The sequence below is a fragment of the Anomalospiza imberbis genome, chromosome 17, assembly GCF_031753505.1.
Source record: "Anomalospiza imberbis isolate Cuckoo-Finch-1a 21T00152 chromosome 17, ASM3175350v1, whole genome shotgun sequence".
Classification (NCBI taxonomy): Eukaryota; Metazoa; Chordata; class Aves; order Passeriformes; family Viduidae; genus Anomalospiza; species Anomalospiza imberbis.
In genome coordinates, this window is record NC_089697.1 from 14691312 (window position 1) to 14716223 (window position 24912).

The 24912-nt window shown below is 38.6% G+C and overlaps 1 protein-coding gene across 4 annotated transcripts in view; it reads left to right on the plus strand.

Moving 5' to 3' along the window:
- SULF2 (sulfatase 2) overlaps window positions 1–24912 on the plus strand; it is an 84534-nt gene that overhangs the window by 7925 nt on the left and 51697 nt on the right. Inside the window, exon 1 of one of the 4 annotated variants that reach the window (XM_068208133.1) lies at window positions 22458–22654. The exons of 2 other annotated variants lie outside the window; for them this stretch is intronic. The gene's annotated coding sequence lies outside the window, so the exon portion shown is untranslated. Of the gene's footprint in view, window positions 1–22457; window positions 22655–22690; window positions 22798–24912 lie in introns of those variants that run through there. One more of the 4 variants, XM_068208134.1, reaches the window with a different exon arrangement.

Sequence of the window (24912 nt, forward strand, 5' to 3'; positions counted from 1 at the left end):
AAGTTGTACAAGTTGTACTGGGTTTACAATTGTCACAATTAGTAACCCTTGATGGAATTTCTTTGCCCATAAATACACGTTTTCACTAAATTGAACCTGTATTACTGTTTTAACAATTCTTGACAATTTATATTTGGATTGCACTTCTCACAAAGATTCTTGAAGAGTTCTTCTGGGCGGTAGTTTGCAGTTTTGAGCTCTTTGAGTATGGATCAGTAAGGTGATATGAAGAGAAGGGAACTAACTTGAAGAAATGTGTGTAAGTATGACTAGAATAAGATTGTTTCAGAAAAAAAGACAGCTGATAAAGAGAGGAAATTGTTAGAAAGATGGCAGGTTGAAAGATAACATTTCCAATGAAAGAAAACACCTAATGATTCTCTGTGACTTAGTTTAAAAAAAACCAGTAAGACTTGTTAATTTAAAACTATATTCTAAGTCCCATGTAAACTTTGTATTCAGAAGGAGCAGCATTTAGAATTACCAGCAGACCTCTGAATGTGTCTGGTATATTGTGAAGGTTATTGTGTTAAGTTGGAATATGGTAAGGATTTCTTTGACTCTTAGCAGGCACTTAATAAACTAATTTCCCAGGAAGCCTTTTATGGGTTGATTTACTACTGTATTGTAAAAAGATGTCTCAGGAGTATAATAACATTTAGCTGACTATAAATTTTAGATGTTATTGAACATTCCACATCATCTGTTGGAGGATGGGGGGAAAACAAATTCCAAACAATGACACTAAAGCATATGGTGTGGGAACCATATTGTACTGGGGGATTGTAGCAGCGCAGAGCTTTAGATGGTGGAAGCTGCTACCTATTTCCCAATAAACATCTCCTGTGGAAAAGCCGTTTGGGTGGGCATTCAGGCAAAGCAGTCAAGTCCACACACACCACACTCGCCACAGCTAACTCAGCAAAGAGAGGCAAGAAAGGCCTTTTGTATGATAAGTTCCAGCACAGGTTTATTCCAGCACGCCGAAGGGGAATCAGGGACAAAAGACCTGGCCGTGTGTTGTGCACGAGGTTAAGGAGGGGTCAGCGGCCAATGGTCTGAGGGCACGGGGGCGGCGCAAAGGGCATTGGCCTACAGGGAAGACAGGGCCAGCCACCAGGGATATCACAATCAATGAGGAAACAGGGAAAGGAGAAATCACAAGAATTAGGAACATATGGGGAACGTAAACTGGGGTGGATCACAGTGTTCCAAGGTTCCATGGGGAAGTCTTTTCTTTCAGCCTAGGTGGAGACTCTATGGTATATTCTTCCAGGGCAAGGCCCTGGGGATTTCCGTGAGGGGTTCAAAGGATTCCACAGCGGATGATTTGCTTGGTGGTTCTTCTGATATCTAAATGGTATTATGTTTTGTGTCATCTGCTCTAGAAACCCTGTACTGCAGAAATTGTACATTCATGTGACTATGAAGCTAGACTGAATAGTACTCTGGAATGGAATTTTGTGAAATGCTGATATTTTTTTTTTTCTTCAGTTCTGATCTTGATGCAAGTTTTGGCAGGAGAACTCATGAGCCACATTTCTGGAGCTCCGAACGAAGTGAAGAAAAGTAGTAGGTTTATAAGTTACTAATGCATTTGCTAGATGTCTTTGAATTCTAGGAGAGCTACACACTTGTAATAAAAAATTTTACTGCAGAGAATTAAAGGTCTTGAAGTCCTTGCTTAAATCTGTTTATTGTTTTATTCTATCTAATCCTGTTTCAAGGTCTTAAGATCAATCTACTTTAAAAAAGTAAATTGACCCCACTGGTTTGAAATACATTATACAGGATTCTTGATAATTCATGCAGCCTTTCAAAACCCTCTTCTTTAGTGCAGACTGATGCATATCTGTAGGGAACAAACAGGTTCTAAATGTTTATTTAGTATTGCCAATTCTTGCAGCGTTTGGGCTATTGGGCTTCTCATGTTAGAGGTGCTGAGTTATGCTGTTCATAAGAGACTGTATTGGGACAAAATACATATGTTATTTAGGTGCTGATGAAACTCATTAAAACCTGATGTTTTGGCTTTTTCTTAACCCACATGACTTTTTTTTTTTTTTTGGCTTGTGTATTGACTACTTTCTTGCCAACCCTGTGTTGGAGGAAAAGCTTAGGTGTTAAATATTCAGTATTTGTGTATGTATTTGAATACTTAGATTCAGAACCATTTAAGTTGTATGCATGTGTGTGTAGATACTGTAGTTTGAGTCCTCAAAATAATGTGACATCAGTTAAAAGTGGTGTGAATCATGACAGACATGGTGGCCTGGTATCCAAGATACGTCAGCACGCTGATAAGTTACGTGCTTTCGTGCTGTGAGAACTGGTTGTTGTATTTGATTCTTTAGCCGAATACAAACTAAATTAAATCTGCAGTGACCTATATTGTGCTATAGCTAATGACCCAGTTAACCTCTGGTTAATTTTCTGTCTCTTGGTGTCCTGGGAACAGGGACATGTTTATTTCAGTAACCACAAACCTTTAGAAATGTGCCACTGGCATTTATCATTCCAGAGCTCTGTGTTTTAACAGAAATTAGCTAATGGGCCATGGGGGTCTGCAGGAGTTGTAGAATGCCAATGAGGAGCTTTCTTTCACTTTTCTTCCCCCCTGATTTACATGACTAAGCTTTTAGCTTTTCTTGATTTTGTTTTTGTTTCTTGAGTATTGATCTGTCTCCTGTGGAGGAAACAAACTATTTGCTTAAAGTGCAGGAGGACATTACTGCTGGCAGCTTCCCAGGAACTCCCCTCTTTTTCATGCTTTAAATTAAGCTAGGACCAGTACAGATGTTGGTAGGGAAGTTTGCAACTGATGCAATTCTATTATTGAATGGATGTGTTATGCAAATAAATCTGAATATAACCATAAAATAATAATGAAGATCTTGTCTAAGGGCAGATCTGAGTACCACTTTTCTGATGCAAATGGGATTCTCTGGCACCTGGGTGGGCTCTTCCATGAAGTATATGTTCTTTTTAAGGAAGTGAAGTTATACAACAATCAGCTAAAAAATGTGGAATGGTTATTCACACTCATTTGTAGTAGCAGTTCTTACTGTCTGTGTCACAGATCTGTTAAGTAATGCATAATCCAAAACAACCTGAGCATTTTCTGGCAATTAGAACATTGAGTGCTTACAGGGTGAGACCTTGAGAAACAGCTGTTCTAGAGCCAATCCTTTCTGTGCTGTCTATTCCTTGAAATTTTTACCACAGATTTCCTTTGGAGATAAAATCCTTACTTATTTTTTGTTTTGCCTGTGGCAGCAACCAGAACAGCTAGAAACAACTTCTTGAATGCTCTGCAAAAAGCAGATGGAAACACTTCTACAGCAATCCTGAGTTATTTGTTGTCCATGTAGAGAGATGGGTTTGGCAGGGGAATGTGGAATGTTGGGCTGTTACAGAACACTTGTTCAGACACTTGCTTTATTTTGGGACTTTTTATGACATAAGAATCACTTCTTGATGATCATATGTTACAAATATGCAATATCTAGAGGGACAGGAGAAATTTCCATTAACAGATTCTTGGGAACTTGCTCTGTTCAGTCAGGTGGCTTAGAGCACCACACCAAATAAGCAGTGTCTTTGCTTGGTGTGTGCCATGGGTATGTTCTGCAATTTTGCTTGAGATCATCTACCTGCACCAACTGGGAAGAACTGGCATACCCTTTTATTTGTCATTTCCTTGTTACCTGTAAAACACATTGAACGTAATAAAAACATTCCTGAGACAGGACTGTACAAACAGTGTTACTTGCTGTGAAACCACTGCCATGCATATGGGACTTTGCATATATTCTACCTGGTGGTTAAACTGATTTTTTCCCTCTATTTTAAGAGCATGTATGTAAAAAATCCACCACTTTGAATCCTACTGTGCAATGCAGCCATTCTCCTTTTTGTAAAGGTGAAAAGAGCGAATCTGTAGAAATAATACTGAAGTTGTTGTTTGTTATGTTGTTCCAACGTGGCTTTGTGCCTAAAGTTAAATGATGAAAATGTGTCCTGTATTTTCCTGGGATTTTTGCTTTGTTTTTATTTCTTTTTCTTATGGCAGTAGAAGACGTAGAATATCAGCCTCTGTCTTGTTTTGGTTTTCTTGAAAATCAAGTTGAAACAAAAGGAATTTTAAGTTGTGAGATATTAAATCCCTCTCTCTTTAGTGACTGGAGCATCTTGAAAATGAGAACTTTTTCTGTCAGTCATCTGAGAGTACAGGGAATTCTATGTATAAAGGCAGTTAAAGTGCTCCACAGCTTAGTCCCTGGTCTTTTCTTTTTATGGGCTTATTCTGTCATGGTCTCTTAGTTTTGGTATTGTTAACTGTTTAACAGGATTTCAGACTTGGTGGTGGTCTCCATGGGTCCTTTCCCTATTTCAACTCCAAGTATTCCTACTGCTAGAGGAAAAAACCAACTGTGACTGAGAAGATTTGAATTACACACAGTGTAATTCCCTTATTCATAAATTTATAAGGGAATTGCTTCCCTTGTTTAGTGGTTGAAAAGAACCAGATTGCAAACTTTTTAAAGAGTTCGGGAGTATGCTTTTCATATATTTCAAATCCTAAGCTCAGTGATATTTCTTGTAATTAAAAAGAAATCAAAGAGAAGTTATTCCTGTATAGATATATCTGATATTTCTATTAATTTGTACAAATGTGGGGTTGCTGCTATTAAGCTAAGAAGAACTTTATCAGATCGAAGGCTGAACCTTAATTCCTTCAAGACCAGGTAAGAAAAATATATTGTGTTCTGGTTAATGTCCTCCTGTGGTATGTGTTCAGGTTAATTTTTGTGAGTAAAAATAATTTTGCCCTCTTGTTGATGGAGCAATCTGATGTCATGCATTAATTTATCACAAGTAATTTCTGAGTACTTCACAATGCAATGAACTGTGATTAACTTTTTAAGGTGAAGGTAGGGAAGCATGAGAATGACAGAAAAAGGAAAATGTTAAAACATTTCTGAAACAGTGTTTCAGAAAGAAACTACAGAAATTCTCTTCACTGAATATGACTCTCATTGCATGTGCATTTGCAAAAAGGGAAAAGATTTTTTAAAATGTTTTGAATTATCATCAAAGATTTCATATACTACTTGATGAATATCATAATAAATAATGTCTCAGAAATGCTTCTGTTTATAGAAAAGAAATTACTTCCGTAATGGTTCTTAATTTCAGTTACTTAATTGAACTTGTCAGAGATTCCACTCTGGTTTAATTTCTTTCTTCAGTGCACTTTGACACTTGCAGGAAGGTTAATTGCCACTGCCTACATTGTGGGCACTTGAGGACACTTTAGCTACTACCACTGTTTGTCTCAATGGACTGAAAATACTTTGCATAAATATTCTATAATTTAAGAATGATATGAAGAAGCTCATCTCCTATATTTGTGCTTGAAAATAGTTCTGTTTGAAGTGTAAACATTAATGGAAAAAACAGTGTTATTTTGAGACTAGATTTGTATTTAAAAGGCAAATATATAAAAAAGTGTTGAGTTTTGATCTTTTAAACATGACTGTAAGTTGTCTGTTAATGACATTCATGAATCTAGTTGTTTAGCCTAATGGATATAATTTCAAAAACCTTCCTCTCAAAAGTTAAAATGTAAATTGCCGTACAGCTTTAGGGGTAAGGACTACAGGAAGTTAGTGCTGGCTGTTTGTGGGTACTGATTCCATTACTATACCCAAGATTTGAATACATATTTATTGTATTGAAATCTAGCCGGTTATGGTTTTCTTTTTAAACAATATACCTAAAAACTCTGAAAGAAAGTACCAAGCTTTTAATTATCTGCCTCTTTTTCTCTTTTCTCCTCTTTGTGCTCCCTAATTGTTGTCAGAAGGACAATTCATCTGCCAAGTAGTTTTCAACACAGAGTGCAGAATTCAAGTAACTTCTGCAAATCTACTTTTCTTCCAGGAAGAATTTAACAAGACTTTGTGATCTCCCCAGGTAGTGGAGATGCTTAAGACTGATAAAAGAAACTTCCCTTATACCACAGTGTTTTCCTAAACCAAATGCAATGCTAAAGTCTTTTTGAGAATGTTTATAGAAAGAATAAAGCATGGCTGTATTGAATTTTATTGAACTAGTTTTTGTTGTTTCAGCCCTTGAATATATGAAGAATAATTTGGACTTTTTCTTTTTATCATCCAATTGTCTTGATGCCTGCAAATGTCACTCTTCTATAACACCCGACTGAGTAAAACTCTGCAGTTGGAAAGTTTTCTGTATCGAAAAATATTCTTGATTTGGAAGATAAGAAGAGAGGTAGCTCTTAAACCCATGAGTTTAATACCGAATTGAATCTACTTATGCCAGGACAAGAATAGAATATGGCATTAATTTGGTCTCAAGTGACTTCAGTACAGTTGCACTGGGATAATTCAATAGGAAGAGAAAAGGTACTTACTCTTGCCTCTTTAGACTATTTCTCTTTGAAGATGTCTTGTTTACCATTCAGGAAAAGAAGTTGGCAAAGTTTAGGCAGATCTACTCTATTGTATTTGTTAGTCATTGTTTGTTCCACAAGTATGCCTCTTCCTATATGTATTTCTGGAGGTCTTTTGAAGCTTTGTTCACATTTTTTAAAACTCAAGACTGATAATGAAGGGAAAGGCATTTTTTTTTAAAAAAACTTTTTTTAAAAAAAGTTCTGGTTATGAATCTTGAATCATCTGCTAAGTGTGACTATGCTATACATCCAGGCGCATGGGCTCTGTAGGAGTTAGGCTGAGAGATCTCTGCTTGTGAATTGTGTGGCCTCCAAAAGCTTCTGGGTAGATGGAAGTGCAATGCTGCCCTGCTGCACAGGCACATGGCTTCCTTTGCTCTGAGATGCTGCGTATCAGATGCAGCTGGTGAATTTTCTGAACAGCATAGGAAAGGAAAGTCTGATGTACTTTAAAAGTGATGTCTGGGAAGCCTTTGCATTTAGCTGTGTGGTCAGAGTGGGGATGCTTTACAGAGCCACAAATGAACGTATGCCTGTGTGCTTGGCATTGAACTGTGGCTTGGCTAGAGGAGCAAGTAGCTTTGTCAGTCTTTCAGTGCTGCTGTAGCATGAACCCAAAGGATCCATGTGTGTGTTTCAATGTGATACGTGTTATGGAAATTTGGAATTCATTACTTTGAGTATTTTGTGAAGTGTCTTTAAATGCATGCACAAAGCCTGTAAACAATTTAGATGCAAATGTTGGTCAATCACTTGCACATTGAACTCTAACTCTTCCTTCTTTATTCCACATATTTTTTTCACATTCACTACAAGCAGAACTCAAAGAAAAGAGGTTTCCAGAATTTTGTTAAAATGTGAAATGAGAAATATTTTTAGACTTGTAGCATTAGGGAACTTCTCCAGTGCTTACTTCAGATAAGACCTTGCCTTGCCTAAGGTATGAGAACATGGATGCAGAGGAAAAAGCTGCATGTTCAGTATAAATGTAAAAAGGCTTTAGATGCTGCAGATTATCAATTGCTTTGCATGAATAATTATAGCATCTTGCAAGTATGTAGGATTTGGCTGAGACCAAGATTGCAAACCACTTATAATAGCACTGCATTCATATTTAATTTCTAGGAAAATTTTTCCTCAGTCACAAGTGTCGCACTCTAGGGATGAAACTATAGACAAGTTATACCATGTAAATCTTGTTGTAATAACAGCTTCTTTGAGTTTTAGAATATTTTTAGGAACTGTTGCTTTTTGTAAAGGAAATGGTATATAATGACTTTGAAGTGAGTATTGTTGTTTGTTAGATGTTTTGTTTTATTATTGTACTATCCATGACAACTTAGAGAATGTTGAGAGAGTGAGAACCAAAACATGTAATTCTAACAATGTAAATTCTATTTACTGCTATGGCTATGTGTGGAAATAGCTGTTTAAGAATCTTATTAATACCTGCTTTATCATTATTTGGAAAATAAAATTTGATCTTGCAACATCATTTTATATGCATCAGGAAAAGAAAGTAAAATGAGTCAAGCAGTTTGTGCAAACTTGCACCAATTTTTCATGTGTAATACTTTTATGTAATTGTTATATGAGCCTCCAGCATCTTCTTTTTTGAGAAGGTTCTTGGTGATAGAACACCTGACCCCAAACCCAGAAAGTTGGTAAGGGCTATCCTTGTGTAGTTAGCAGCCCTGCAGCAGAGGGGGAGGATGCAAACCACGTACCTGGTATGTGAGAGAATGGCAGAACTGGACGGAAATTGCTTTCCCATGTTAAACATTTGCCACATCAAGTGTGTGTTAGGCAGCGTATTTGGCACCTCACCCCTTCATACTCAACAGCTCTTGCCCTCCTCCCATTCCCCATCCAGAAGGTCTTGCTTTGATTTTGATATGACTGACTTTGAAGTCAATACGACACGAAGTCAGTATGACGCAATATGAGGGGATAGGAAAAATGCTTTCTGGGAAGCGCAAAAAGTGATGAAGCCTGTGAAACCTGACGTGTCCTATTTGAGTTACTGTGCGGAAAACACTGTCAGTCCAACACTGCTCCTGTTCACACACTTCAAACTGGGTTTCTGCCCAATATTTGTCTAATGTAAGTGAAGTCCACACTGTTCCAGAACATAAAAATGATCTGTTTATTACCTGTAATATCATGATTTGTTTCCTTGAACAGTAATTGATGTCAGTTATAGATGATGTCTATAAACTTGAAATTGTGTTGTTTATCTGCTAAGGACCTTGAGGATGGGATCTTCTAACTCGCTACCGTAGAATAGATTCCATCTGTAGTGCAAGAATTGTCTCAGGACATAAATTACAGCAATTAAAATTACCTAGAGGAGAGGGAATGATGCATTATTAATTGGCATAGTCATTAAAGGGCTGAAAAGAACCTAAAAGTGATACAATGTCAATACTCAAGCACTAAAAGTGATAGGCAATGTGCAAAGACCAGTGGCTGTATTCAAAGCCTAAGGCCATTAAGACACAGGCAATTACATGGAATTTTATGACTGTGGATTAAGATCACTCCAACATACTAACCATATTTTTAAATGGAAATTTTTTAAGAATGGTGCTGTTCAAATGCCTGCTCTGGGGACTGGAATAGTAGTGCAATTAATTTCAACTAAAAGAATGTGTAGCACTTTATTTTAAAGAAATTCTTCCTTACAAAGAATTGTAAGGAAATCCCATCTGTAATTTGGTGGATTTAGGCAGAAAATTAACATTTTTCAGAATTAAATATAATAATCTGAGCTCATATAAAGAAGAATAAATCCTGGTACACTGAAGAATGAAGATTTAATTAGGAGTCTCTTTATAACTCAGAAACAAAGTCTTGCCTGTGTCATGCTGAGAAATACAGCAGTGTGAGTAAGAGGCTCATGGTAATGTTGCTCTATGTCAGCTACTTGATTTTTCATAAAACTTATTGTCAATTAGTTTGTGATTTACCTACCTCAGCTAATTTGCTGTATTGGAATAATGCTTGTTTTTTAAAATAGTTGACTTATAGTGCTATAAATGAGGGGAAAAAATGGGGAAAGGATCTGTTTTTCATGAGAGAACAGTTTTAATAATTGATTTGCAAAGTGAAGTAGGCTTCAAATACTGGAGGTGTTAGGACTGTAATTTACTTGTTTTGACAACTAATGGAACAATGTATGTCTGCTGAGTGGAGAGTTAAAACTCCAAAGCAAACATCTCAAATCTTCCTGATCTAAGGGAACCTTGGGAATTTTTGGCTTTTAAAAGCTTGCCATTAGTTTCCTCTTCTACTTGCTAAGAATTCAGATTTCTAATTCGTCTCACTGTCTACTATAAAGTTTAAACACTGAATGTGATTAGCTTTGCTGAACAGATGTCGAATTGAATGGCCTCTGTTGACTCAGAGAATCTGAGTAGTGTCAGAGTTCAGTTACTATGCTTTCAGGAAGGCCTCCTGTTGCCAAAATGAGCTTTCTTTTTTCTATTTCCAATTTCTATGCCAGAGTCTGCATCAGCATGCAACTGGACTTAAGAAAAGAGCATGTATGTATAGCCACTGAAAGAGGAATACAAGTGTACAGCTACATCTTCTCTAAGCCACCCATGCAGTACTTGCTCTGCTACCAAGTTAAAGGGGGCTCCTTGTTTGCCTATATTAGACAGGTACCTTTTTGCCTGAGGGAATATTTTTGACCAGTTAGTATCCTTCTAGATACCAAGAAGCAGGTATGCTATGACTCTTTTCTGTTTAGCCATTGAGCAAGGTTTAAAATCTATCTGTAACCTTAGAGACAGCAAGAGCAAGGCTGGCTTTACTTCTGTGTTCAGTGTAGTAAAACAGTTTGCTTGTTCCAAGTTTAATGATTCAGCACTGTCACTCTGAAATGGCTTTATTGTATCCAGCACTTTATTATTTTAGCTTAATATATTTTGCTGTTACATCCTCAAAACTGCATTGGTTTGAATTAACTGTTTGGTAGTCAGAGTGGGTATCTTATGATGCAGTGTGCTTTATTATTGGTTTTGTTCTCTTGGGATGTTTCCATGATTCAGTGCATGATGCCAAACAGAAATTGTGGAATACAAGATCTCTGGAGTCTAAGTAACTAACAAACTTCCATTATTCCATTTCTGTCTTCCATTAATTTTGCTGCTGCTTGTTTCAGACTGTTAGGCTGTGTGACCAACTCATTGCCTGGAGCTGTAATCATTTCAGTCATTAGAATTGAACCAGAATGGTGAATATTCATTTCAAGTCTATAGGCAAATAAGTTTGGCTCGTATTTTCAAACACTGTTTGATGTCAAAAAATGGAAGTATGTGCTCACAAGCTCAGCTATGTTCTACCCTGCTCATTTGGCTCAGATTTCCTGCAATGCAACGTAAAATAAAATCAACTGCATGAAACCCAAGCAACCAAATGCTGCATTACTTAAACACTAACCTTTTATACAGAATAGTAGTCCAAATTAAACTGGTTTTACTGGAATTTACTGCTGCTGATTAGTGTGAGCCCTGAGCATTTTGCTTTAATTTATTCAAATTATGAAACATAACAGGGAGATAATTGCATTGTTTTTACAGTGTAGTTATATTCCACAGCATATGACTTTGGCACTACTTTGCCACATAGTATCAGAAAAGTAGTTGTTGTCTCCTTCTGGGGCTGTTTATTTTTGTTAGTGGGGAACTGAAAATTGTGCATAACATGAATTGGTAGGATTATTTGGATGAAGACACTTCTATTTTAAAAATATATAAAGGTTACAAATGTGCTGTAGTGATTAGTGAGAAACACTTGTATTATTGATATTATTTTTTAACTGGGGTGGGGGCAGAATAAGGAAAAATTATAGATAAATTTGTCTTCAGTCAGTATTTGGTGAGCAGTAACCTTTTCATCAGGCTGTTTATAGCTGGGGAGCCAGTTACTTCCCTGCCATTTCATCAAATCTTCTGCATTGGAGCTGGTTGCAGCAACTACAAGTTAGTCTGAGTGTCCAGACAAAGTAAAAGATCTCATGAAATGGCTGGAGTGAAAGGTGAAAGGTAAGTAAGGTTGAAAGTTTGATGCTAAACTTTTGTGATGCCTGTCAGAAGAGTTGAGTCTTGCAGATATGAAGCACACCATGTTTCTGTCTAAGTTAATAGGAGACCCTAATGCTCAGAATTGCTGTAAATCATGATAATACTGAGGAAGAAAAAGATACCAGCAAAGACCTTTGTACTATAAAAGATAGGTTTAATTTCATGTTATTTGAGACCACAATTCAATGATAACAATTATGGGGTACCATCTTACAGTTCTCTTGACAACAGGCCACAGGACATAGAGCACACAACTTTGTTACAGAAGAGACAGGGATTACCTCCTGTGATTGCATTGCTTGCTGTCTCATATTTTGTAAGAACTTTGAAATGTGTTAATGTCTCTTTGAGCTTTTTCTGACAGTTTGACATTGTTGAATTTTGAGAAAAGACTATACAGTTGTTTCATAGGAAAAGAAAAAAAAAGCGTTTAGAAAGAAAAAAAATTTCTTTTGTGTGTGTTGAGAACTGTTCTCATGTAGAAGAGGGACTCAGCTTGGCTGAGGATGTTATGGGACTGTTCTTTCTGATTTAACAATCTTACTCAAGCACAAAAACTAAAAACAGTGTTGGTTATATGATCCATGGTTTTGTTTGCATGCCTAGCAACTTTCGGGGGAGGGAAAAAACAACAAAAAACAACCCAACAAACAGAACAGCTTTTTTTTTTTTTTTTTTTTTTTTTTTTTTTTTTTTTTTTTTGGTAACTTCATTTTCTCTTTTTGCTTTTTGAGCAGTTAGTTTTTGCATATGCTGTCCTTTAGAGTGAACTCAGCAAAGCAGAGTTCAGAAGGCCTTTCCACCAATATTTCTTCTGATCTACCAAGACACTGGGCACCCCCAGAAATACAATCCTTGTATTTTGTTATTGCATTCTCTATGCTGAAGCATTTATGAAGATATTTTTAATTGTACAATTAAAGTGAGTGGGCTATACATGAATTACAGTGTATGAACAATAGCATTTCCTAAATTTTAATGTTCTCCTTTTCACTTTATACGTTTGCTTTCCTTTTTGATACAAGAGCTTGCAAATGATACCGTTTGAGTAAGAGCATTGCAATTTTATTTTCTTGTGTTACAGTTACATGAAAATGTAGCAGATTGTGAAAAACTGGAATTCAGAGAACTTGCAGATGTAACATGACAAGGCTTTGAAAATTTACTAGTAATTTGTGTATATGGTATAGTCTTGAAATACTCAATTTTAATTTCTTTCAAAGGACCCTTTCTTCTTGACAGTATATTTTTCCAGACAGATGAAAATTTGGCCAGGGGAGTTACACCATGCTGTTTGCACATGTGTAGGCTTATGCGTACTATGTTTAAAGATGCATCATTTTTTATTTTCCTTTCTTGAGATTCTTATGTCATTTATCATGTTCTAAGAGGTCAGCTTCACATTCACAAACAGTTTATTAATAATCTTCATTCAGTTAACGTAGCCAGGGAACAGCACCTCCCCTGCAGTAGTGCCACCTTTCGTATCAGAACTACTTTACCTGCAGTCTTTGTGCCAGATTAAAGTCATGCTGTGGATGACACACCTTGCATATTCCCATTTAACTTACAAAATAAGTCATACTGGAAGGTTTGCAGTGGCCTTTGACAAAATATATGATTTTAATCAGCAGCAGAGATCCTAGAGAGATCACTGGCATGTGACATGAAATACTACTGCATAGTAGCCATAGTGTAAACAGTTACTGACAATTAAGTGCTGTAGCTGCAGGGTGCATGACAAACTTCTGATGAGAGTTGTACTGGTCCATGTAGCTTGGTCTTGAGAATATCTTTCACCAGGGTGTTACACATTTTAATAATGTGATACATAGAAAAAATAAGCACATTAATGAAACATATTGCTTGATAAATTAATTTGATTTCTGTGGTAAGCACATTTAAATATACTTACCACAATTTTCTCTGGTTCTCATATTCTGCACTGAGGTTAGTGGAATTGGGGTGGCGTAACTTAGGACAAGCAGACAAAACATGATGTCAAGGGTCAGAAAAAAAGCTGAGAATTTCAGGAAAGAGCAATAGGAATTTGAGCTCTTTTATTTGTAAGTCCACAAATTCTCCCACTTCTAGTTGCTCGTCTCTAACTGGGTTGTACAAGAACCTGACAATTTTAACCATCTCTCATGCTATTTTCTTTTCTTTGGGCCTTTCTTCTAAAATATGAAGGCAACATTACTGCTGTTCTTACAGAGTTGATAATGTACTTATAGCTATTGTTTATTGCATAATTTGCTAGATACTGTAGATGAAAGTAAGGGTTTATACGCACTCTTTTTTAAGATACAAGTGGAGTTCTTTAACTTTCTTAAAAATACCATTTTTTTTAGTAAGCAGAGAAGAAGTCAACTATCAAAATATTACATTGTGTATTATTCTTGTTGCAGTTGCTAGGGGAGTGCTGAAGTGATGCTTCCTCTGAGAAAAAACTTGATAAACAACTGAGAATCTACTTGAGCCAAATCACATTAACTGACACTTCTGTAACAGAACATGGCTTTGCATTTTTCTTTTTGTGGGAATTTGTAGTTTAACTTCCTTCTTAATCTTGGTCTCCTCTTTCCTAGAAATGTGTTTTGCAAGGCAAAGGAGTGCTTTGTAGTCTGTGGTTTCATGAGGTTATCTGCTATAATTTTCGTTTATTACATTTTGCTTTCTTTGTTGACTCTTCATTTTATCATAACTTGGCATGTTGTTTAGTTGCTGTTTCCCTGAGGTCTGCAGCTCCCCTGCCCTCATCATGTCACTTTTGATTAAGCAACTGCAAAGCCCTTTACCCAGCTTCTAAAGGGTAAAAGTCAAGAATCAATAATGTCCAGTCCTCCCAAAATGCAGTAGCAGTGAGAGGTAAATGAATGATTAAACATGATTAATAACAGTGTAATGGAAGATGCAGAGTAGGGAAAAGTACTCACTTTAGCCTAAACTCAGAGATTTATTACTAAATACTACAAATAATGGAATCATCAATCTTTCAAGGACTAAAAAAAGGCATCTGCTGCAGCCATTTTAAAATGCAGTGAAAAAAATCTTGCCTCTTCATCATTGTCTCTTCTGGCCCAGTTATTCTGAATATAACATACTTGCTGCATAAAGAAATAGGTATGTAAACTTTGTAGTTAAAATTGTTTGCTTCTTGTACAGTTTAAACTTGTCAAGACTGTTGGCAAAGGAAAAAAAAATAGCCAGTATTGTTGATTACTATGAATGTGTGTACAAAGATATAAGTGTTCATGTGGTTTTGTAAGGTGGTAATTACACTTACTAAAGCAGAGGATAAATGAAATTGCTAAATGAGTGAAAAGAGAAACATGCCAAGGAGATAAAAGCTAGAGATCTTATGGGATAATGGAAAAAAAATTAATGGTATATGCTCAGCAATGCCTAGTGTTTGGTTATTGACAACAGAGGACTAGTAGAGACAGGACCTGTTTCCTGACCTCACCAAAGATGAAAATATACAGAAATGGAGAGAAGTCAGTATTACGTAACTGGAAAAGATTTGTTAGCTGTTTGTAGCTGAGAGTTAAGTTGTCCATGTCAGAGAAGAAAACCTTCCAGGCCAGTGCAACTTCTGCAGGAAGCAGTGCTGTGGATTTCAGTTGAAATTCTATATTTTAACAGCTCTGAATTTGCATCCTGGAAAAGAGTAATATCTAAGGTATCGCAAAGCTGCTTCTGCACAGCAAAATATGTCTGCATTTCTAAAGGTGTGTGGGTGGGAGCAAACTCAGAGCAGCATAGAAATCTCTCCCTGGGGCAGATAAAATATCAGGGAGTCCTGAAGGACTGTGTGGTACAGCACAGAGCAACATCTCCATAGGTGTGGTGTACGGCTTCCTCTTTCTGTAATGAAACCTTTTTTGGCAAACCAAAGGCTTGCAGAGGCTCTTCATTCAGTAAGAAAAATAGAGCAGTGGTGAAGTCTTAGGTTTTTTTCTATCTTTGAATAAACTAAAGCTTGGTGTTACAAATGGTTCGGTCTTCAGCATAAGAAGTCGTGGGTAACTTCAAGTATTCTGAGTTCAAGAGTTCATCATTATCTTAGTTTTCAGTACCAACTTCTTGCACAGTTACATTCTAGACGCCTAAATTCATCCAGTGGCTTTTAATGGATGTGTCATCACTGTTCTGGGTTTTATTCTCACCATCATGTCTCTTGTGTGCTTCCTCACTTCTTCCCTTCTCAAAGTTAAAAGGATTTTTTTTTTTAATCTCATTGTGCCTTACATTTTACATAGCCCATTACCTCTTCAGAAAAAATCCTACTCTGATCTATTCTTACCTTGTATTCTCCTTATCCCCTTGGATACACTTATACATATGTATGCCTTTCCTAGATATATGAAGTCCCCTTATCTTACACAAATACGTTCTGGTGGATTTGTGCGTTCTTTATGAAACTTTCATCTAGTGATTCTGATATTTAATTCACTTTCACGGTGAGGTCAGAAAGCTGCAGCCATCTTAGACCCCTAGATCCATTGCTCAGTGACATCTCGGCATTCTTGAAGCAACCTCTTTTCGTTTATGACACATACTGTTAGTTTGCCATGGGGTCTGGTACTGATCTTTCAATTGCATTAAAATCAGCTATTTTAATTTTAAAATCAGCTATTTTAATTTTAACCCTTTTCTCCTGGAAGAGCAGAAACAGTATCCTGAGATGTTTTCCAATTATTTCAAGTAATTAATCCACCCTTTTTTCTTTAACATTCTTGACTGAGCTGTAGTGCAAGAAATGAAAAATTTTCTGAAAGAGCAAAACCACTTTCAAAAAGAGTTTTCTACCAATAAAGAGAAGGAAGATGGCACAAACAGAGGCTGTGATTGATTTAGTTGCCAGTTATGCTGAGTAGCAGGGGGGTATTCATGTTCCTGGGCAGTTCATTATGTTTGATACGATCAGTCGGGTTGCATCATTAAACTCTGAGGCCCATTTGAATGGGAACTGCACTGTATTAAATTTTATTACATGCAGTCCATTGTTTCTTGTTGGCTTTCATTCTGGGCCTGCTTCTCTCTTCTCTCCTGGCTTTTATTGCCTTTTGGAGCTGTTTAAAGGAAAGGAATCTATACACAGGGATTTATTGTTATTTACTGTCTATACAGACAGTTTATATTCATCTGATCCATCTAAATTATTCCTGTATTTCTGCCAGTTTGGGATGTAGCCAGAAAAAATATACTCTGGCAGACACATTCATGGGTTGACCTTTTCTCAATCAGTGAACTAACAGTAGTAATACTCTTAAAGTAAGATTTTGGGACTGTGACCTAGGCTGCCGCTCAAGCCATCAAATTTTCTGCCTCCAGCAATGGAATATATTGCCTGCTGAACTCTTCTCAATCATTTTGTCTTCTAACTTTTTTTCATTTTAGTGAGTATTGTCTTCTTGTATAAGCTTCCACTTTTTCTTCTCAGGTGAAAAGGGACTAGAGAACTCTTGTTTGCCTTTCCATTTGGTACATTATCTGTGTGCCTCACTGCAGCAACACAGAAGATGACAAAGCATGCAGCTAAGTCAGAAGGATCTGAGCACTTAGATATAGACTTCTAAGTTGGGCATATGGAATTCTTCTCAAGTGTCCTGAGAGCTGCAGCTCTACTCTGTGAGGCTCAACCTATCTGTGAAAAATAATCTCTGTGGAAATATACTCAGATGTCATGTCAGACACTCCTGTTTGGCATGGGAAGTAGTGAATGTACTTTGGGACTCTCAAAGAATTCTCAAGAATTACCACTGGAGTCAGTCATGAGAATGATGAACATACTAATAACACAAAGTGAACTGAAGTACAAATAAAAAGGATGCATTGCCAGACATCAAGAGTGTTCAACTACAGTTTTAGGACTTAAAATAAGCTATATAAATTTTCAGAACTGTTTTGTGTGGCTGCTTACTAATTCTGAAAAATCAGTCCTCTCTGTTTTAGGGGTGTAAATGAGACTTACTGTAAGTAAGTAAGATACCTTACCTGGAATTTGTTGTTTACTGATAATGCCAGAGCTTTGCAGTGATAGAAAAATAAAGTGTACTTCTATTTATTAATACATTTCTCTCTGAATTCAGGATCATACATAATTATGGAAATCAGAAATAATACTTATTCTAAGCCAGAAGGGCAACCATGATGTTTCATTCTTTTGTCTGAGGGTGGCACCTGAGAGACTGGCACAGGTTGCCCAGAGAAGCTGTGGCTGCCCCATCCCTGAAAGTTTCAAGGCCAGGTTGGATGGGGCTTGGAGCAAACTGGGACAGTGCAAAGTGTCCCTGTCCACGGCAGGAGATAGGAAGGATTGTTCCTTAAGTCCCTTCCAACCCAAACGATTCTACGATTTGAGACACCACTGGGTCAATGGCCATTGATGGTATAGTATTGTAGTTATGATCTAGGCTTTTTCATATATTTTTTGCCACTAGTTATGGAAGATAGTGAACTCTAAAGGTAGGGGACTGATGCTAAAGCTCATATGTAGGTTCAACTTTCATTTCTAAAATATTAAAAATATAGTAAAGTGTTCTTTAGCCAGGGGCAGCACATGTTTCTGTTTCAATGTCTTTTTGGTTTTGAACAAAGTACAAAGAATTTGGATGGCTTTAGTGTCCCTCAAACACTATATAAATAATCTCTACCCTTGATACCTGGTAGAAAAGAAATTAAACTGATTTGTCATTAAAAACCAACATTTTCAAAATTATAGTAGTTTCTATTTTAAGAATGCACAAGGTATACATTATATCTTTCAAAAGACTGCACGTTACCAGTAATGAAGCTACCATAACACTATCAAAACGGCATATGTACTTGCTGATACATCTCTGGGGTCTCTAGAGAAAGTAAGCTGCATATCCAAATGCACCAAATGACCTCACACAAAGGAAATCAAGAAATCCTCAAGGTCCTTGCAGACGATCAATAAGAGAGGTACCAATGACTGGTAGGTGAATATTTCTCATAAAGTAACTACTCTATCTCGGATGAATTAATCCTGACCCTTGAGGGAAATCCACAAAACACCTTCAAAGGATAAGCCTTAATATTAAAATTCATGACTCTGATAAAGGTAAAAATTATAGACTTATTAGACATAGGTTTTAAAGTGTATTGTAATTTTCTAACCTCTCTTCTCATTTCTCCCACCTCAGTAACAAGTCTGTGTTTTTCAGCAGAGGAGTTACTACCATATTTTAACAATCTGTCTCCTTTTTCTTTGTTAGCAAGCTTTCCTGTATCAGAGGTCTGAACTACTTTTCTTTCACATGGCTTGATTAACACATTGATTAAATTTAGAGCAGCTTAACTTTGAAGATAGCTGCTTCTGTTTCAGATCTGAAGAAGTGCTTGATATGCCTGAGGCTGAGTATGTTCATTCCCATCTGTAGCAGTTGATCTAATAACAGGTATCACATCCCACCATAAGCTTTGCCTTGCTTGTGCTTTTGAGGCAAGAGAACAAGAAAATTACTTTCTGCGTGTGAAATGCAGACAGTTGTGTAATTTTCTCTCAATATTTCTTGCTATTGTCCATTTGAAGCCCAGCTTAGAATATATAAATATTCAGTCAGATCCAGATACATATATATTTCTATTTAAAGTATTTGAGGTAGAGGGGGAGAACTGCTGAACAGTGGTAATTAGAAGACAATGAAAAGCAGAGTAAGTAAACTTAGCTTTCCTAATAGAGGTAAAGTCCGGGTGCATCCCGTTGGACTTTGTGCCTACAGGATAGGTCTTTGTAAGTGAAAGTACTTCTGCTGTAGGTGCATCAAGTTCACTTGAACCTAAAGCCTGCAAACAAAACCTTTCTATGGCAAAAAGTGCATAACATAGATTGTATACCTGTGCCAGTGCGTGAAATGTGCAGAGGCAGGACGTGGAGGTAACCGTTCAGGGTGGTGGGACTGGGCTGCTGGAGATAAATGGAGCCGGTGTGGTCACGCCAGGAGACCCTTGGCTAACGGTGAATGCCCAGGGGACCACAGGAAACACTGAAGGTTGTCGTGCTGAGGCCTGCTGTTCTAGCCATCCTCTTTATCAGCTGATTTTACGTTTTTCTGCTTTAATACTTGCAAATCAGAGCATAGTTGTTTTTAGATTGACATGGAGTATTTTATCATTACATACTTTACTGTTTTCTTAGGAAATGTTATTTAGATAAGGGCGTGGCTGTTTTCTTCCCTAGGAGAATTTTTAGTAAAAAATTTAGTCTTTCACATTTTGCATCACATACCAAATTGTGCTGAGAGTGCAGCTAATTGTCAATTAAACAAAGTGTGCAGTTGACGATTGGCCCATTGCTCCATATCCATAAAACATCCAGGTGTTGGAACAAGAGGCAGCCTGAGCACTGTAGTACCACCTGTTGAAAGCCAACAAGGCAAAATAAGATCAGGATGCACAAAATAAAAATATGAATTATTTATAAAAAGGAAAATTCTTTATTAAAATAAGTTACTAATTTATTACTGACTTACAGGCAGCTATTTTAAGAATAATTTATAAATGGGTTAAAAGAAGGCTACTGTTCTTCTTCTTTTTATGGGCTATGTGACCAACAATAGCTCATTGAGTTAACATTCTTCATCCTTCAGTTTTCAGACCTTCTTGTTTTACCAGTAATTTCACATTATGTTGTTGCCTTAGACTTCAAATGAATCACAGTATTTTAAATACATCTGTATCCCGTGAGTTTCTGGCAATAGGAAAACTAGCTGAAATCACTAAACCACTTTTAAGTTTGGATGCATAACAGTTGTTACCCATCCTGTTTTGTAATTGTGCCAGAACAAGTTCTTTTGAAATGCAGGAGATGAAAATGCCATTCTCTTGAAGAGGAAGCACCTTCCACTTTTTAGGGTTGTCTCAGACCAGGGGTTGCATTATCCTCTTAATGCACTTGCATAACTCCCATTAACATTAATGGAAATTACATGCACTCCCTGTGAGGTGAATGTACTCTTTTGTTGAAATGAGCCATCTATTGTGACAGATTTTCCAGTGACATTAAATCAAATTTAGATTCTAATGTCACTAACACTAGTTTTAGTATCTTTTGATGCTTGTAGTTTATATTAATGAAATTGTAGCTTTATATTAGGTCATGTGTTTCTTAAAATGGAAAATCCCATTTACAGTCCTCTAGAAATACAGGGAGATAGTAAATTTTCTTCTTCAATGTGAACCGCTGTATAGCAAACTTAGTATTTTCTTTGGGTTTGTAGTTACTGCTTGCAGTCCCTTTAGAGGTAGTTTATAGAGGTTGCAGGTAGCAAACTGTTGGCCTGTGGTTAGGGCAGAGGGATGCTGGCTTCCTCGTTCTGTTCCTGGCCTGAAAGGCTGTTTGACTCTGGGTGACTCAGTTGCCTTTAGATAATAATTCATGTCTAAAATGTGCAGAATCAGAACATCCTGGCTCACAGGTGTAAAATTATCTGTGGATTGTTTCATTGTGAGTTGACAGTTGCTAGCAAAATGTCAAATGTTATCTCAGAAAGCAGTAAAAGAATGTTATCACAGTGTTAGTGACATGTAGGTCCTGTTTTATGCACATCATGTGGGTCTATGATTAGCATGACTCCCTGTTAGGGAGTGGCTTATTTATTCCAATACAGCTGTGCTGTTGCAGCCCCTAGTGTGAACACTGTAGTACTGAAATACAGCGTTTCTCTATTGCTCATTCCTGTCCATACAGGAGCACACTTGGTACCTTAGCAGTGACATCCTTGTGTTTGGAGGAAGTGTGTGCCATTTCACAGTACAGAATTATACAGCAACACGTTTAAACACCCCAAGATGTTTATTTAGGATCTGTCTATGCACAGCCAAGAACAGAGCCAACAGTGAAAAATTGTTCAAGACTGTTAGCCTGCTCCAGCAAAGTCCAGATGAGGTCACTGGGGACAATGCTTGTTTTAAAGCAAAAGTCCTAATAAATCATAGATTGAACACAATATTAGATGTAATAAGAAGTGTCAGGAAATTCTGGGGTAACCTGTGCTGCATGTCTGGCACTATCAGCATGGGAATGCCAGAAGAAAACGTTTCATTCTTATGTTGTTTGGGATTTTTTTAACATGTTAATCTGCTAGTATCTTTGAAAGATACTTTAAAAAAGTATTTTTTTAAAGATGCTTTTTAAAAGAGGTCTTTAAAGTGTCCAGTGAAGTTACCAAGTTAGATAGCCAAACAAGATCCAGGAGTAAAAATGTAACTGGTTGCAAGAGTGTAGATAGCACCTTCTGTGAACACGGTCCCTACCTCGAAGAGCTTTGTTAAGCTTTTCTTAATTACTATTGAATATTGGGCCCTTTAACCTCAAGTGCACCAGTGGAACGGCGTCTGTGATAGCATGACCTTTTAGAAGTCTTTAGGCTCACCCTCACAGGTGTGCCGGGGCAGGGTCCAGAGCAGACGCAGGCCCTCTGCCCCTTTGGAGTCTGCCACTTCTGTCCTCCGCCCCACAGCGCTGGGGGTGGGGGTAGCTGCTGCGTGGGCTGGCGGCGCTCGGCAAGCGCTGGCGACAGGGGACAAGAAGAGCACAGACGATGAGGGGCAATTAAAATGCCTTTCTTCTGCCGCCATGGACTATCCCCTTTGCTTATAAAGGCTCCGTGCACCGGCCGGGAGCTCAGCGTCGGCCCCTTCTCTTTGGAGCGGGGCTGGCTCTGGGACCTTCCCGGTTTCTCCGTGCGCGCCGGAGTGCGGGGCTACGCCATCGTCTTCGCCGCTGCCGCTGCACTTTGAACAAGCCCGGGGCTGGTGGGACGGGTTTCCTCCCTGCGCGCCACTGGGCATTGCGCAAACTCGGGAGGAGGATCCGCGAGGTAAATGAACTTTTTAAACGGGAAGAGGAGAAGAAGGGAGAGGAGGAAGAAGAGGCGGGGGCAGCACCGGCCCGAGCGCTTCCTCTGAACGCCTCATCGGGAAACGGGATTTGGCCGCTGCCCGGCACTGCGGCCGGAGGATGCGCTTCCCCGCGCCGCCGGGCCCCGGGCTCCGCGGGCGGGCGGCGGGTGCACCGGCCCTGGCCTGGCACGGCTGAGCGCCGGTTCCGCGGGTAAGTGGGGACTGCTGGAGGGGAGGTCCGGAGCCCTCGCCCCGCCTCGCGAGCTAGGCACGGCGGGGCGGCCGTGCCGTTTGTGCGGCTGCTGGCCACAGAGCCGGGCTGCTATCACGGGGAAGCTGGGCGGCGGGTCTAAGGTAGTTGTATAGGGACCGGGTGGGGCTGGAAGTTGAGCGAGGGGGCCCAGGGGGCGGGCGGGGACTGGAGGCTGTGGTCCCACTGGCCTCGGCCAGCCGTGCTGGCAGCTCCGCGGAGCTCCCCCGCCCTGCTGCGGCCCTGCCGGCCCGGCCCGGCGAGTCGGCGCTCGCTGGCTACCGCCGGGGGCTGCGGACCGGCCGGGAGCGTCGTGCCGCCCCCTCGCGAAGGGGAGCGAGCCCGGGCGGCCGCAAGGGGGTTCCGAGGGTGCGGGCTGCGGGAGCCGCGCCGCGCCGGGGCTGTGCGGAAAACAGCTCCCAAAAGACAGTTGGATACCACCGCGCTCGGCTTCACGTTTGGCACATCACCGGACCGATCCGGGCAGTGTGTGTATCTGAACGCCTCTGTGTGCTTGCAGCCGAATAAATACGGGGAGATTTCCCCCCCCCCTCTCCCCCCCGTGTACAGCTACAAGAAACGTGTTTATTTGGTAGGATGTGTTTGGGTAATGGCATCTGCTTTTGCTTATTTTTTCTGTCTTGAAGAACTTGCACTCATTCCCTTACAGTATTTTCAGAAGTGTAAGTCTGTGGTTTTTACTGTACTTAATACAAGTTCATATAATTATAATTAAAGTCAAAGACTGCATCTATTATATATTAAATATGTGACGAAAATAGGTAAAAGAGCAAAATAATTCTTTGTTTTTTTTTTCAAGATGTTGTTGGGTGTTGCATATGGTGCAGAAAAATGTGTTTATTATTCTGTATTTGGGGGATCCAAATAGCAATTTAATCTATCAGAGGACTGATTAATTCTCTGTGTGTCACTGGGAAACTCTAACAGTAATATTCAAGCAGTGGACAGAAAGAAAGTAGATTGAGGTGTCTAGAACATTTCTTAAAATACGAAGTGCTAGGAAAATTTATAACTATTTTGCAATTCTTTTTTATTTAAAATAAAGTTACAAAATATGAATGAGATTTTGTAATTTGACCAAGCTTCTCTGTGATAAATATTTCGGTTTTGTCTAGTGTTCACCAGCATTAGGCAAGCAAGTCAGACGAATCTGTCTGAATAGTAATACAGTGACTGCAAATCAGCACAACTGTAATCTTCAAGAGTCACATTTATCTCTGGGGATTTGATTTTTGTACTTTCTCATAAATTTTTGACTGCCTGGGGGAAAAAAAATATCAGAAAGTAGAAAACTATAAGCAAATGCAGCATGTTGTTAGATTACAGCAGTAATGTTGATACTAGTCTTCCCCTGGGAACCTTGTTAGATTGCAAGCAAGATTCTTCCCAATCCACATATGAAAATGTGTTTATCTCTTGCAAACACAATATAATAGTTTGAAGTGATGGCTGACAGCTTTAGTGAGAAAAGACCTAGCATAACCAAAGCTCAGTGCAAAGGAGTGACTCCACTTAAAAGAAAAGCAGCACAGCTGAATCCATTTAACTGGCAGAGTGGATTTGATTGGGTTGGTTGCTAGGGAATGTCTCCAGCACCATGTATTTCAAGGAGTTTAAAAGCTGGATGAATGACACACCTAGGTTTGCTTAAATAATCCACTTGGTATTGGCTCCAGCCATTGAGAGCAGGTGTGTGTTGCTTCTCTCTAGCCAGTTTTCCCTTAATGTGCAGTGCTGCTGTGTGGCTCACATGCAGTTACCCTGTTCTGTGGTGGCTGCTGGGCAAGTTGAACTTGTCATACCAATTCTGTATTTAGAGTTTTGTTGTATATTTTTTTGTGGATAAAAGGAAGTCAAGCTAAAACAAATAAAATCCAAAACCAGTAATGCAAACATTACTAGAAGCAGTAATTTCTAGAAGTAGACTTGAACCAGACTTATATATTTGATACAGAGTTACAGGTAGAGTCATATGTTATTCATGGTTATGTTGTAATAACTGAATTACCTGACTTCAGTGAAGTTGCACAGAGCTTATGCGGGGGACAGTTGTGCTGGGACTTGCATTAGTGAGGTTGGGAGCACCAGTCTATGCAAGCTGTTACTAATTTTGCACACGAGGCCTCTTACATCTGTGCCAAGCAATACTAATCAATAGCATGTTAAAAATACCATCTGGGATAGAACTGACGTCATTC